This window comes from Lagopus leucura, unplaced genomic scaffold (assembly GCF_019238085.1).
Source record: "Lagopus leucura isolate 7727_CA_CO unplaced genomic scaffold, USGS_WTPT01 Super-Scaffold_73, whole genome shotgun sequence".
Lineage (NCBI taxonomy): Eukaryota > Metazoa > Chordata > Aves > Galliformes > Phasianidae > Lagopus > Lagopus leucura.
Window position 1 is genome coordinate 88961605 of NW_024962252.1, and position 14652 is coordinate 88976256.

Here is a 14652-nt window from a genome sequence, read left to right on the forward strand (position 1 = left end):
GGAAGAGCTCAACATTCCTTTATTTCCCTTTTCAAATCTTTTATTAGATTTTTGGAAAAGCAAGGTGCATGGCAGTAATGGGCAAGAGCATACATGACTTTCTCTTCATGATGTAAGGGGAGGATGCTCTAACTAGGTGAGCCTGGCAGTAGACAACATGCTGGAGAGAGCAGAGTGAAGGGACTGAATGGTTTCTTCCAGAACCTATGCAAGACTGTTGGAACTGATTAAAACTAGAGTGAGCAAACTTTACTAGATTCACTTTGGGGCAATGATTGACTCTCTACTTCAAAGCCTATGCCAGCTTTGGAAGCAAAGCACTTGGTCTGCACAGCACTGTACCTGTACTAACACTGAACCCAAGCAAGCCCTACACGGAGCCAAATCCTATGTCTGCAGCAAGGCGTATGTGCAATAGGTGGCACTGTTAGTTTGCAACTCAAGTGGGAGTTGCTGGTAGCTGCTGTCCAAAAATAAATTTGTGTGCTGGGCTGAATAGCAACTGAAAACTGCCACTGCCGTTCAGGGGGTTGACTGACAACTATGTTTAGCTTCTTGTGAAAGTTAGGTGACACACGGAGAAGCAAGCATCAACTGATTATCTGAACCACGGATTCTGTGAACTCAATTCTATCTTCAAATACACCTATGATTCCCAAAACTCGGCGTATGATGTAGTGCAGAATTTCAGGTTTGCCTTTTTGACTTTTAAGTTCAAATCTAGCAAATGTTCACAGCTTATTCTTTCTCCTTGGTGTTTTCTTCTGTGACTTTAATGTCTTCTTATACCCCCTGTCCTTTCTTCCAGAAAGATCACATTTTTGAAGTATGCTGTGATCCTGCTTCTAAGTGACCATATTCTATATTTTCCACTGCTGTGATTGACATAGATGACTTAGGCAGAGGAACTGTGTAGCTCCAAGTATCCACTACATTTATCAAATACTGTGCTTGATTGAAACAAGTAGATATTATGATTTCAGGACAGCTTTCCTAAGTTCTAGGAGCTGAATAAACTTCACACTGCACATTTCAGTAAGTGAAATCTCTCTGTGCAGAACAGATACCCAGTGGAGACACTGTTCTAATTTTTAAAATCATGAAAGGCTTTTGACACTTGCTCTATTAATTTTCCACTAAGGACAGCGAGTCCTTAAAATAACTGTTTAGCTAACCTCTGTATGAACGGGCTCTGCTTGTTACTACTAAAATTGGAAGTACTCATTGTACTAATGGATTTTGGCTCTTCTCTACTGCTTTACCTTTATCTTTTAAGCATAGACATTATTTGAGCATTGGTTTTCTAAGCAAAAAGATAAAATGTGCATTTCAAATTAATCCTCCTTATCCTCTTTGCTACCCTTTCCCCTTAGAATTTCCTCTTAGAAGCTCAGAACAGCTAAGCAGCAGTATGGTGCAGGCCTGTCAGCTAAACCAACACCACTGTGAGACTTTGCCTAGTTTTTCTAGCATACCTGTTTGTAGGTACCAGCATTTTTAGCTTGATTTCTTTAAGTCTTCATTCTCAGGACTTGACTTTACTAACTGAGTTAATAAATCTAGAGACCTCTGTGAATTACAGGGAGATGTCTTGACTCAATTTTGTGCTATTATAATTTTATTATTTATAATATATAATTTTATATATATATAATTTTATATATATATAATTTTATTATGTATAACATATTATAATGTTACCATTAATTTCTGCACATTAAGTATTTCATCCTATTTTGATCCTCCATTCCACAAATTTGAAAGCTCAGTGTGGAGGCTTAGGACTGCTTTGATAGACACAGTTAATCACTTCAGTGACTTGAGCCCCCTGTGTAACATATCAAGCCTTGAACACATGTACTTGCTAACTTTAGATCCTAAAATGCAAACTGAGGTAGTAGCAGCAGGCTTCGGACTAATTTCCTGACTACCTAGAAGGAGGCAAAAATCAACTGCGGCTCTAGATGTAAGGAGGTGAGCTGAACCTTGGAGCTGCATTGTACATTTGCATGCAATTAATTCTCGTGCAATTTAAGATCTCAAAACTTCAAAAAGCAAAAAGCTTGCTCTTTTGGGACTTTCTATATTATTGCTTATTCTCTCAGGATTTGCTGGGAGGGAGGAAAAAAAAATACTCTGGAACAACTGTAAGTATGTGTTGTTAAAAATGTGTATAACTATCCAAACATAAGACTATACATTGATTATATTTAAGAAAATGAGATAAAAATGCAGAATATTTGAATTTGCGGTTATCTCAACTTTATTTGAACATCATTCATCTGGAATCAAAAGAATTTCCAAGATTTAACACATTTGGCATCTAATTATAACTGAAATTGACATATTTCAGTAGCCCATGGTGCACTGTAATCTTTTTTCTCAAAAACATTCAATCTGAGGGTGCTCCCAGAATTTTTCTCCCATTATAATCGGCCTTTAGTGTAAATGACGTCTTAAAACAAAATGCTGCCTTTACTTCTGTTGAGTCTGTTTTTTTCACTTCTGTCATGCCACTGCCAAATTGCAGTGATGTTTTACATACACAGTCAGAAGCTATTCAGTGCTTGCACCACCCATGATTGCTGCCTAATGTATTTCAGAGTGTTGTCATTAATCTCCTTGGTTTTGCGGTACTGTTTGGCCATTAGCCAGTGCTTAGGTACTGCACCCTTGACATCCCCAGGCTGATGTAAATGGTGTGGGGTAGGCCTCGTAACAGAGGAATTTATCCTGTTAGCCACGATTTTCACTACACAGCTGTCACCAGCAGACAAAGCGTGGAGGTGACAGAGGAGTAGGTTTAGTACTTGCTGAAACTCATGAATACTTTACCAAGAACTTCCATGGATGCTACATTATAACCAAATTTCAGCCTCTCACTGAAACTCAGGCTACCTGTTCAGACGCCTGTATATGATTTAGTGATAAATCCCTTGTGATTTATAGGAGATTCGTGCTATATAACTGGGCTTGCTAAATTAAATTTGACAGGGTCACCATCAGTAAAAATGTCCAAAACACTCTTCTGCAATTGCTGCAGCAGTTTCCACTTTTATCAGCACTTTCCTGCATGCACAAATGCTGTTTTCCTATCAGTGTCCCTTATAAACTGCAACCATTTCCTGATGATTTCTAAGGCTGTGGACCCTCCTAAATAGAGAAGCAAAAAAGCAGTTGTGGATGTTGCATTTTGACACATGCAGATGCCAGTAATCAGTCCATGCTTCTGGGCAGGTGCTAACCAAAGCTGTGGGGCACGTCTGAAACAGGCAAAGGCCAGTGATTGACAGTTACTTGTGTGCAGGCACTACTCACACTGACTCAAGAAATGCCTGCATAGAAAATAGTTTCAGTATAGTCTGACCAAAGTCTGTGACATAGCAGCTTCTGTCATCTGTTGTATAGATGTTAACAGAAAGATAAGAAATTGAAAAAGCAGGGCTCTTTTGAGCAAACTGCCATGCTGACTGTTGCAAGGTAGTTGTCACTGTGTGTGAAACAGAGCAAACGAATAGTAATTTACTTGGTATTCTCTGAAGGTCTAGAAGGATATTGGCTATTTTAGATGTGGAATAAACACTTTGATTTCCAAGGTAAATTAAACTATGTTCCAGCAGTGATAAATAGTTCTTTAGTCAGACACCATTTAGAAAGCCTGTGGCTTCTGTGATGTTTTCTGCCATTGATCCTTCTTCTTTTTTTTTTTTTTATTCCTTTCCTAGCTAGTCTGTTATAGAAGAGATCTGATGTCTGCTATTCTTTCTGGGTATAAAAATCATTTGAGAAGGTTGCAGGCTAACTGCCTGAATCTGCAAGCAGGGGAAAAAATATTACTGGCATTAGATGTAGAACTGCTTGTTTTTTATCACCTTGGGTAACTACTTTTCTGTAAAAAAAGGAAAGCAGAAATAGGCCAATAAGTATCTTGTCCATTCTGAAACCTCTGCTGTGATCTCTTGCACCAAAAAAAAGCACACTATTTTAGAGTGTCTTTGCCTCTCACAACCAAAGACTGTGTGGCTATTTTCTAGAATAGATTTGCTTCTGCTAGTTGGGATGCATGACAGAAACTATGTTTTTTGTTTTTTTTTGCCAGCAAATCAAACTAGGTTTGGATTATAAACAATAAACCAGCATCTTAGAGCTATTCAGGTAGCACCTCTTCCACTAGGGAAGGTGCAGATGTGCTCTGTCCTACCATCAAAAGCCTATTTAAATAGGAAAAAATCAAAGAAGAAAAATTCTCAGAATTCACTGTGATTTTAACTTACCACATACTGCTTTACTCAGTGTGCAAGGAGCAAACAATTGATGCAGTATTATATGCACTAGGTCTGTAGAACTTCACATTGCTGGCACTGTATACAAATCACTGCTTTACTTGCAGTGGTGAAAGCTTAGGATGATCAAGTAAAGCTTTTGAACAGAATTTTGCATTACAGTACTATATAAGATGTTTGTTAAAGGCAGACATTTTATAGAGGGAAATGAAAGTTTCACACTGTTTCTGTGGTGTGAGAACTGTTCTTTTAAAAATTCCTTTAGTGGTTGCTTGCACTCCTTTCAGACCATGCACTTAGCACTTAAAAAAAGATCTATTCTGCAGCTGACAAATTTTAACAGAAATACTGTTACTAGGGCCTTCATCACTACTGATCTACACTGGTCTCAGACAATGCTGGCAGCTACTCAGCCTGGGAAGCAAGTTGGCTTCCAAGATAACAATCCCATTTCCTTATGGGATTGTCATAATTAAGGAAGTCAGAGTGGAGTTAAGAATAACAGCGACTCACAACAGACACAAGTAGGTATGACCATAGCAAGTGGATTAAGATGGCTTATGCTGTGATATGGTGTATGGGAACTGCAGAGTCACAGTCTGAACCTCTGATTGATCACCTGAGGCCAGCAATAAGTCAGCTGCAGCAGCACAGCTGAAGGCAATTCACCTGTGCTGCTGGAAGGGGTGGAGCCTGGTTCCACCTCTCCTAGACCTATTTAAGAGCTGGCTACCAGTGGGGAAGGATCTCATCTGGAGATCTATTCTGCTGGTGTTTTGTGAATGAGCCCAGGATAGGGGTAAGCCTTCCATTTATTCTCTTTTGTTATCATGGTCTGCTTTGCCTAACTTCCTTGTGATCATAACATCCTAATATTCTTTAATTATACATATGGGAGTTAGCACAGCTAACAAGCAGCTGGTGAAACACTGTGCAAAACAGCTGATTTCAGTGAGACTGTGGTGTAGTAAGGTACAGTAGTCTGTTTTATTCATGCTTCCCAGCACTGTAAAACTATTGTGTGTCTTTGACCACACGGTATTCTGACATGCATGTTTTCAGGCAGTACCACTGAAAGTATGCTATTTTCCAAATTTATTATGTGTTTTGTCAGATCTCTGTTTCACGCTTGCTTAGGCAAAAGTATGTTACATGCAGCCCTTTGCTCATGAAAAAAAGTCTCTGTTTTGTGGCATGAAGGCATTTAAAACAAGAGTAAACTTGATTTTTATTACTGGGATACTAATAAACCCTATCTGTGTATTGGAAGTGCACACTGCTGTGTGCTGCGCACACACAGAACAAAGAAAATCCCAGCTTCAAGAGCTTAAAAGTCTTACACACACTGGATTTGAAGTTGTCCTACTAATAATGTATTATATGTTAAGAGCCTGTATTTAAAGAGCCCCTGAAGTTATGGTGCTGAGATCAGCTTGGTTTCTAAAATATTCAAATATTCTGATCTGCTGCAAACCTGGCAAAACTCAGTTGAAACCAGTTATCCTATCCAGTTTGGTATCACAGTAAGATAAATGCTTTTTATAAAAGCTTGGTCTGAAATCATCTGCAGTTAGACAATCTACAAAAAATACTTTTAATAATCAGTCTTTTCTTACTAAGTTTTCAGATAGCATCTCAGTTGTTTTAGATGTTTTGTTACTTATTAAATATTGTTTAATTAAAATTGATTAACTCATTTGGGACCTGAATCAGTCACCCTTAATATTGCTGACATTTTTTGTCAACTTTATTAGCTACTAGATCTAGTTCTGAAGCCTTTTGGAGACCACCAGTAAGAATATACTCAGGAAAAGCAACTGAGCTGTCATTTGTTCAGCTACCTGGAGGCTGCAAATGTTCCAAGGTGTCCTGGTTTCAGTCAAAACAGTCTTAATAGAGCGCAGATGGTTGGTTTGACTGTGGCTGTAAGCAAATGAAAGTACTTGATAGTCTTTCCTGAAAATAGTGGGCATTAAGTCTACTTCCTTTGCTGGCAAGTGGCATGTCTCAGAAGAGACACACAGCTGGCATTACCCAACATACTGAGGAATCCTCAGAGAGGCCAAGGACTAAATATTCATGAAGAAGTAATTGCCTACCTGGCAAGCAGCAGTGTTCCATCAGGGTGTAACTGATTGCCAGAAGGTGGGAAAGGTGGTGTTCCTGTCTGCAGAAGTTGTTCTGTGCAACTGGCAGTTTGTGTGACACTAACAGGGTGAATGTTCATTGCATTTTCTGAACACAGGGTTCAGGCTGAAGTGATATTGCCAAATCCTTTGACAGCTCAGGCAAAGATTTAAGGGCTGCAGATAGAGGATACCTTGCAAGTTAAAACAGCCCAGCTGTAAATTAGAAAGGGGCTGCAATAGATATGTCTAAATTGAATACTTTCTACACTTAAGGTAGGACACCTTCTGTCTCAGGCAGCAACAGCTGTTGCCTATATTATCAATCTCAAATGTGGTGACTAGTGGGCAGAGAAGCACAAAGACAGTTATATTTTTAACCCATTCCTGTTAACAGGGTAGTAAATGGACAAGCAGCCTTTTGTTGTCCTCGTGTTTCTCACTTAAGTAGTGTGCACAGTATATGGGAATGCAAGATAAAGAGGAGAATTTCTAGGGACTCAGTCTGAATTAGAACACAGAAGAATTTGGGTAGTTCTTGTACTCAGATTCTCAGATATTCGTTCTTGCATGCTCTCCTGCTCCTTGGTTACACAGTGGAAACAATTAACTTTGGGTTTGCACCATTTTCCTCTTAAATTCCATTACTTGCTATTCTTTTAGAATATTGACAAAAATTACTTATAACAGAGTGGTCATAAATTCTATCTGGAAATATGGTCATGGAGATTTTTGTGCACCTGGCTTGGGAGTGTTCTGGCTACTGCAACAGCCTGGGGATGTTTGTTAGGTAATCATGTCCTGCAATGAAAGTGAAACAACAGGATGATGGTGAGGGGAAGTGGGGCGTTTTAAAATAATTGAAGGTTTTGGAGGGAGGCTGTGCTTACTACATCATTTAAAGCGTCTTTCTTGACTCTTTTCCTGAAATTTGTGAGGTGCTGAACTGCAGTGGCAAAGATGACAAGAGCCTTCTGTCACGCTGTGTGCTTTTCCTTACAGCTAGGGTGTGAGTTTTAAAGAATTTATTGTTAATTTATTGTAAGCAGGACCAGAAACAGGAGCTGAGTCAGGAAATCTTCCTCAAGGTTTATTAAACCTGGAGTATTTGTCTCCTTTACCTCTTTTCTATTGCGTTGTCTGGTTTATTTAATCCCAATTGCAATTTCCTTCTGAGTTGTGTATTTGTGTGGCTACTAGAGATCTTCATTCTTGAAAAATAAGAACAATAGATACAGCAGAAAGGAAGTTCTTCAGAAAGACAGAGCTGGAGGTGGGACTCAATCTCACAACTTAGGAGACTGACCAAACTTTCTACCTCAGTCACAACTTGGTCCTTACTTTCTCTTGAGCAATTCATTTAATTCACTTGATCCTTTTCATAAACGTAGGCACAATACTCTTCTATATGCAAGCTGTAATTTAAAGTCCTGGAAGGCTCTTAAGCTGAGCTATGTTGCTATCTGATATCTAAGTACTACTGAGATGTAAATTCAGAATGATATTATTCATTAACCATAATTTTTCACATTTTGTCCAAACCAAGTAAGTGTCAATTTAACTTGTGTTGCACATGATCTTTCTGTAATTCATACTGTATTAAAGAAACAACTTGTATTGCAGAACTAACTGCATGCAAAGATAGTGGAGAATAAAGATACGTATTTTACAGTCTATTAATTCTGCACCATTTTACAGAGAGCAGGATACTTAATGGATTACTTAGGCTAATAACTTCTCTAGGCTACTCAAGGTCATATATAATGGATGATGTACCTTTCTGTGTACATACGCATTATGAATGGCTTTTGGGCACTTGTGATCAGGTCTAGGAATTATGCCAATTTACTGTTGAAAAGAAAGATGGTATTTAGCATTTGCATGCTAAATTTTATACTTTTACACTTTTCAAGGGGAATTTTAACTAATTAACCCTTATGCATCTACAGAGTACAAGTGTTATCACAGATGTGACATACAGTTACAAGAAGATCAGTGATTTTTCTAAGTTAGAACCAAAGCCAGAATTAAACCTCAAATTGCTCACTCAGTCTTGTGATCAGTTTATTAGGACACGTTACTCCATTATCCCTAACAACAGAGTTCCTAAAGTAAGGACTAGGTTAGTAGAATCCAAGAGTTTTGATTTATTTATGGGCTTGAGAGTCCAGATACAATGTCTTTATAGAATGAGCAAGTAAATATAAATTGGAAATATTCTATCATCAAGTCTTTCTGGGAACATCTTGGTATTGCTAGCAAGGGTCCACAGCTGCTGGGTGTTATCTGCTTTTGTTGCTTGTAAGTTTACCCCACTTAATTGCCTTTTATACTAACTAAGCACATGTGGCAAGGAATTGCAGGTGATTAAGCAGAAAGTTGGAGGCCACACTGAATGTTACAGAAAGGAGGCACTGAAGATTATAAAGTGTTTTTCTTTTGCTAAAAAAAATTGTGAATTGTCATTGGCTGGGCTAAGGAATATCTTTTGAAAGTTTGGTTTGCTAATTACCTTTGAATGTAGAAATGCTCTTCTTTATAAAGTCAGTTATGGAAAAAAGAATTTAGAAAGTTCTGGTTTCAATGGACAGACTTATAAAGCTGTATTACACAAGTGGGAGAGAACAGCTTCAGACAAAGATCCTAGATGGCTCTGTTTTCAACCCAATAACCTGTCTTCAGGAAGCAGTTTATTTTCGATCAAGGGATTACTTTGGTTCAGTTCTTAGTTTAGAAAATATCTAATGGCTAAGAGTTGTTCTTTTTTGTGGATTCTTCTGATCTTCATTACTTTTTTAAAGATAATGCACACTGTCACTTTGTTTCTCTTACAGTTTCTACTCATTTGTAAGTATTCCTAAGTGTTAGGTGTGCTTGCTCTTTTGCAGTCTCCTCCTTCAAGCCTATTCCAAAGAGTATTGACTTGCAACTGAGAAAATGGGGTGCTCTTACCTATTATAAGCTGGCACAAACTACAGAGAAAGATAGGGGAAAAAAAAAAAATCCCAACCAACCAGAACAATAGATCTTGTCCCCCAGCTTCTGGCACCCATTAAAAAAGAGGCAGAAATAGTAGCCCTTATAGACAAATTGTTTCATTCGACTTGCCAAATTTTGTTTTCTCAGGCCTGATATAGTCACAGGTAAATTGAAGCGGTTCTCTTTGCTTAGCTGTTGACTTTCCCACATGCAGAGTTTTAGAATAACTTCAAAATCCTGGTTAGAATCCAGCATGACTTTGCAGTACAGTTTAGATCTGTTGCAATTATCTTTACCTACGTGATGATCTGTGTATCAATGAAATCCTACAAAGGAATATTTTTTTCTCTTAAAGTATGGACAGCATAAGCCAACTATATGGAAATCTACCTCAGCATTTCATTGAAACATCCTGGAGGATATTAGTTGTCCTCAAGGATGACTGTCTTTTCTTCACAAATGCCTTTTATTCTAATCACCGGTAGTGTGCATTCATATACACATAAAGTCCAATTTTTGTTTTCTTACAGATTAGATTTTAAAGTAACTTGTGTCTGCAGAATAAACCAAGTTGTAATGAAAGCAAGAAAGACCTCAGAATGATATAGGATGTGCATTTGAGGTCACTCTAATACTTAGTACTATTTTAAAGTTGTAAAAATGAGAGAATGATAGTATAATGTTACTATGAAAGCACAGTTCATCTTGTGTCTTTCAGTTTCCCACACTACCAGGCCTATTAAGCATCTGAAACACTCTGAAGAGGCTTTAAAACAAATTGTTGATGAGAGAAGTTCCCATCAAAGTCCATTAGCATAAATGAGTGGTCACAGTAGCTGCGGCTGATGTATTCCGTATCTTTTCCCTAGAAGAGTAAATCTGAACTTCCGAAGAGCTTTCAGGCTCAATCTTTCTCAAAGATGATCTCAGAATGCCATTTAGCATTCCCATTGCTTTTCATGTGCTTGTGAGAGGAGCTAGCTTTCTGAGCATAAGGTGTACATTCCTCTTAGTAGATAAAATAAAAAAAAGATGGGAGGAAGGGAAGGAACTGAAGCATGGCTGCAGAGAAGACTGTTCCCTGCATTCTCAGCTTCGCATAGCTATAGAACAAAAGGCCTCTCAGAATGGTCACTGGGTCTTCTACAGAAATCAAGCTCCAATTCTCCTGTAAGAAGTAAAAATATCAATGCAGGAGATACCATAAATTTATGGTGTAATAAACCTAATATTAATCATGGTAATACTTTGCATTTCAAAACAGGACTGATCTACTCAGACTACTTATTTAACCCACACAATTTGAACAAACTTTAGAGAAATTTTAGCATCTCTTTGAATAATGTGGATGCAGTATAAATTTTGAAGTTCTTTTGTGGCAATATTTCAGACTTTTTTAGAATAAAGGAAAAGTAAGCATTTAATCTTCATTCAGAGTTCAAAGGTACAAATACACTATTTTTTTAATTGCTAATTATGTCTTAAAACTATTCGTTTAAAAAGGAGCAAGGTTAAAACACAGATATATCAGAATGCATTGCTTATTCATGAAAGCATAAGCTTGTAAAGAAGGGAATAAAATTAGTGCCCTTTACAGCAGTAGTAGAACATCTGTTGTCATGCCTATGTTCCTTTGCGAGTTGGTTGTATTCTTCTGGTAAACAGCACTTATCAGAAACTGTATTTTATTGTGACTAATGGCTTGATATTCCACACAAGCCTGGACCTTGCAGTTTTATCTAGTATCTCTTTGATAATGCAGTATCAGTTACCAAATGTTGATCCAAGTAAGATTCCTTTCTCTCTGTTCACATAAGCACAAATCTGTAGCTCTGGGATATCCAACAAATTATCTCATCGATCACTAGATATGCATTAGCGGGTGGTGTTATTCCAAATGTAATAAACTAAGAAAAGGTGGATTAGAGCTTGTGATAACATTGAGGTCCTTCTACTGTTCTTGCCCATTGTCATTCACATGATTCCTGAGTTGTTCACAATTACAGTTGATCCTTTTTCCATAGAAAAAGAAAGTCCTGCTGTTACTTAAACTCTGCTGTGTTTTGTCTCAGAAGCTGTTTTTGTGTAGTCACTGGGACTAGTCTGACTACAAGAATATTAGCTTTTGCTGATATTTTGAATCAATGGGGGTTTTGAATCAATGTTGTTCTCTTTTTTTTTTTTTTACCAGTTTGCATCACCTGGGAGTCTTGGATTATTTTTCAAGAACAGTGGAAAAATAAGTCTGAAATATTATTGGAAAGAAACTTCTGGTAGACGCTGATACTCTCACCTCTTGCTTTCCTTGGTACGAAATTCTGAAGCCCATATATGCTTTCACTTTAGTAAAGCTGTTTTTCACTGTATGTGCAATCTTCTCGTCTGTTCTGTCAGAATCTTTTGCATTTTGCTCTTGCTGTCTTCTCATAATCTTACAAGCTGATATGGAAGCTACTATTCTGAAGCTGCTCCTTTCCCAAAGTGGACTCTACAAACCTTGTTTTTGCAGTTTGCCTATTTCTCAGAATAATGCATTTGTCAAGATTTTCGGTCAGATGATGCCACAGGACTTGGAATAAAGCCTGATTAAACAGCTGAGAAACTTGTTCTGTTTCTCTGGAAACAACCTCTGGTTATCCATCTTTTCTTGCACATTTAACATTTCTCTTTTGTAAAAGAGTAAATGTCTGTTGACTGGCAAGTTATCCTCAGTAAATATGTATTCACCTCTGATTTTATTGTGACTAAATATATTTTCAGCTGACTGATTTATGAAACTCATTCATATTTCAATCAGATGAAGCCTTGTATAAAGCATGAAGTATTTTACACATGTACAACCTAAAAATATATGCCTGAACTACTGTACAGATGATGATTTGAGGGGGAAAAAAATAGGTTTAGATCCAAACACCATTTCTAGGAACGCTGTTTTTGAAACATAAAAGGAATTGTTGCTGTACTGTAAAAGAATACCATAATGTGTGAGAATCTTTCTTTTAAACAGATACTGTTGTCTGTATTTATAATACAGTGCTTGAATATTCACATGTAACACTTCATGAAGTTCACCTAAAAATCCATACATAAAGGCCATAATTGAGATGTGGCAATTATGGACTGGAAGACTGTCATTTTCTACTGAACACTTAAAGCAAGCAAATCAATGCCAACATATTGCTGTTAGCAAGAAAGTGTATTAAACAGTAAGCGTAAATCACAAAGCTATTACGGTGCCTTAATATGGAGTAGTTCAAGAACAGGTCACAACGAGGAGAGCTACTTAAAACAAGTATGATTCTGGCTTCAGACATATTTAAAGTTTTATTGCATGAGGATTTTATTTGATTGTTCTGCTTCATTCATTCTGGGCTGCTTAACTCTTTGCTGCTGTTTAGCCTGTGAACTGTCTTCACTGGTGGCTACTCCTATGCTTTGGCATTTGACCACATCAGGCAAAACTTTTGGACTTACCTCTAGCTTTTGATGTGACACAGTCATCAGGATGTACGTAAGTGTGCACCACAGCTGTGTCAGCAGTCAGCCAGGATGGTTTAGGTGGCCTTCAGGGAAGTTTAAGCTTAGCTAGCAGAAGGGTAAAGGCTTTAAAATGCAGCCTCTCCTTTATCTGTGAATATCTATGATCTCAACCTGTTTCAGCGTACTCTGTATTATACCAGTTGCTACAGGAGAATGTGAAGTTCGTTCTTGCTTACTGATGTGGAGACGAAAGAGGAGACATGAGGATACAATACAGTTTCCTTCAGAGATTCTGGGAGCTCTCCATATGCACTTTGATTGGTAGCCTCTCCAGGCAGTAATGGTGCCCAAATGGTTGGCTTTTAAATAACAAATGCATAGAGAGATGTGACTACATTTTGCAGGCACTTTACTATTACTTATCGATTCCGAAAGTTACTTATGAAATATGAAATCTGAAAGATGTTGGGCTCAAATGTGCGACACAGGTAAAGCAAACTGAGCTAATCAAGAACGAATGGTAATGCTTTGGGAAATGATCCTGAATGCAACGCGACAATTTCTCAGTGTGTCCAGGGAAATTAATTTGTATGCCATGGTGCAGGTAAAGCACCCCTGTTTGCCCCTGTCTCAAATGTGGTTAGCGGTAGAGAGTTGTTGTAGATTGAATAACACAATGTAACAAATGCATTTAAGAGCAAAACAGCCTTCAAGCATGCAGCACGCCCATTTCTGGAAGTCTAACTTCAGGAGAGGCAGAGAAATGCGTTTATTGCAGACAACTGAAAACTCAAGATCAGGAGCTTAGAATAAAAATATCTTCAAAGATGTAAATGCAGCAGCTTTATTACAGTCACACAGTATCTTCAGTAGATACAGAGTACTTTGATAATGCCACTATTTCTCAAGTCCATAGTAGTACGTATTGTACATAAAACAACCGTTCTTTTCCTACCTACAAAAATGTTGTATGTATTTCCTTCTCTCAAATTTATAGCACAGAAGACATGTTTCTTTTAAAGTAGCTGTATATATAAAGTACCTAGCAGCAAAGTGGCTTTCAAGTCATTTTTACAGCACTGTAGGGCAGTATCTTTTTAACAGCCTTTTCTCAGACCGTAGAAATGCTGCCATTAGAGGCAGGCTGTGGTTGTCTGTATCTGCTGGAAAGAAGGAAGTCTTCTACTGAGGTTAAGACTCTTCATTAGAGAACACAGCTTTATATCTCAACTGAAAGTCTAGTTGTTTTTGAAGTTTTCAGAGACATTTAAAAAGAGTAAAGCAGGAAAGCCTTTTTATTCAATTGTTGTAAGCAGCATGGGCCTAATTCACAAAGCTATCAAATTCAGTGTACACCTACCTCTTTGTCTTTCCCCAGACTGTTATAGACCTCCATATGTATTCCCTAGTTACCTTAACAGGTGTTCTCTGTCACTTAAACTTTGATCTGTGAAACAAGGCAAACTTATATTAAGGAATACAGCATCAACTTTGGAAACACAGCTCCTGTGCATACACTACCTCCTGGTGACTGTAAGAGTAGCCTTGTGTTCCATCTGCCACCTTGAAGTACCAGAAAGCAACGCCTGTTCAAGTTCCTGTCAGCACACCTTGCTTGTACTTCAGGGTCAGACTCATATCTGAGCAGCAGCAGCATTCAGAATCCTGGATGAAGCATCTCCTGTCCCTTGCAGATTTGCCCTGGGTTCAGGCAGATGTCCCTTCTGATCATCTCAGGATGACATTTGACATGAATACATGAATAGTCTTAGCCTGCTGCATAC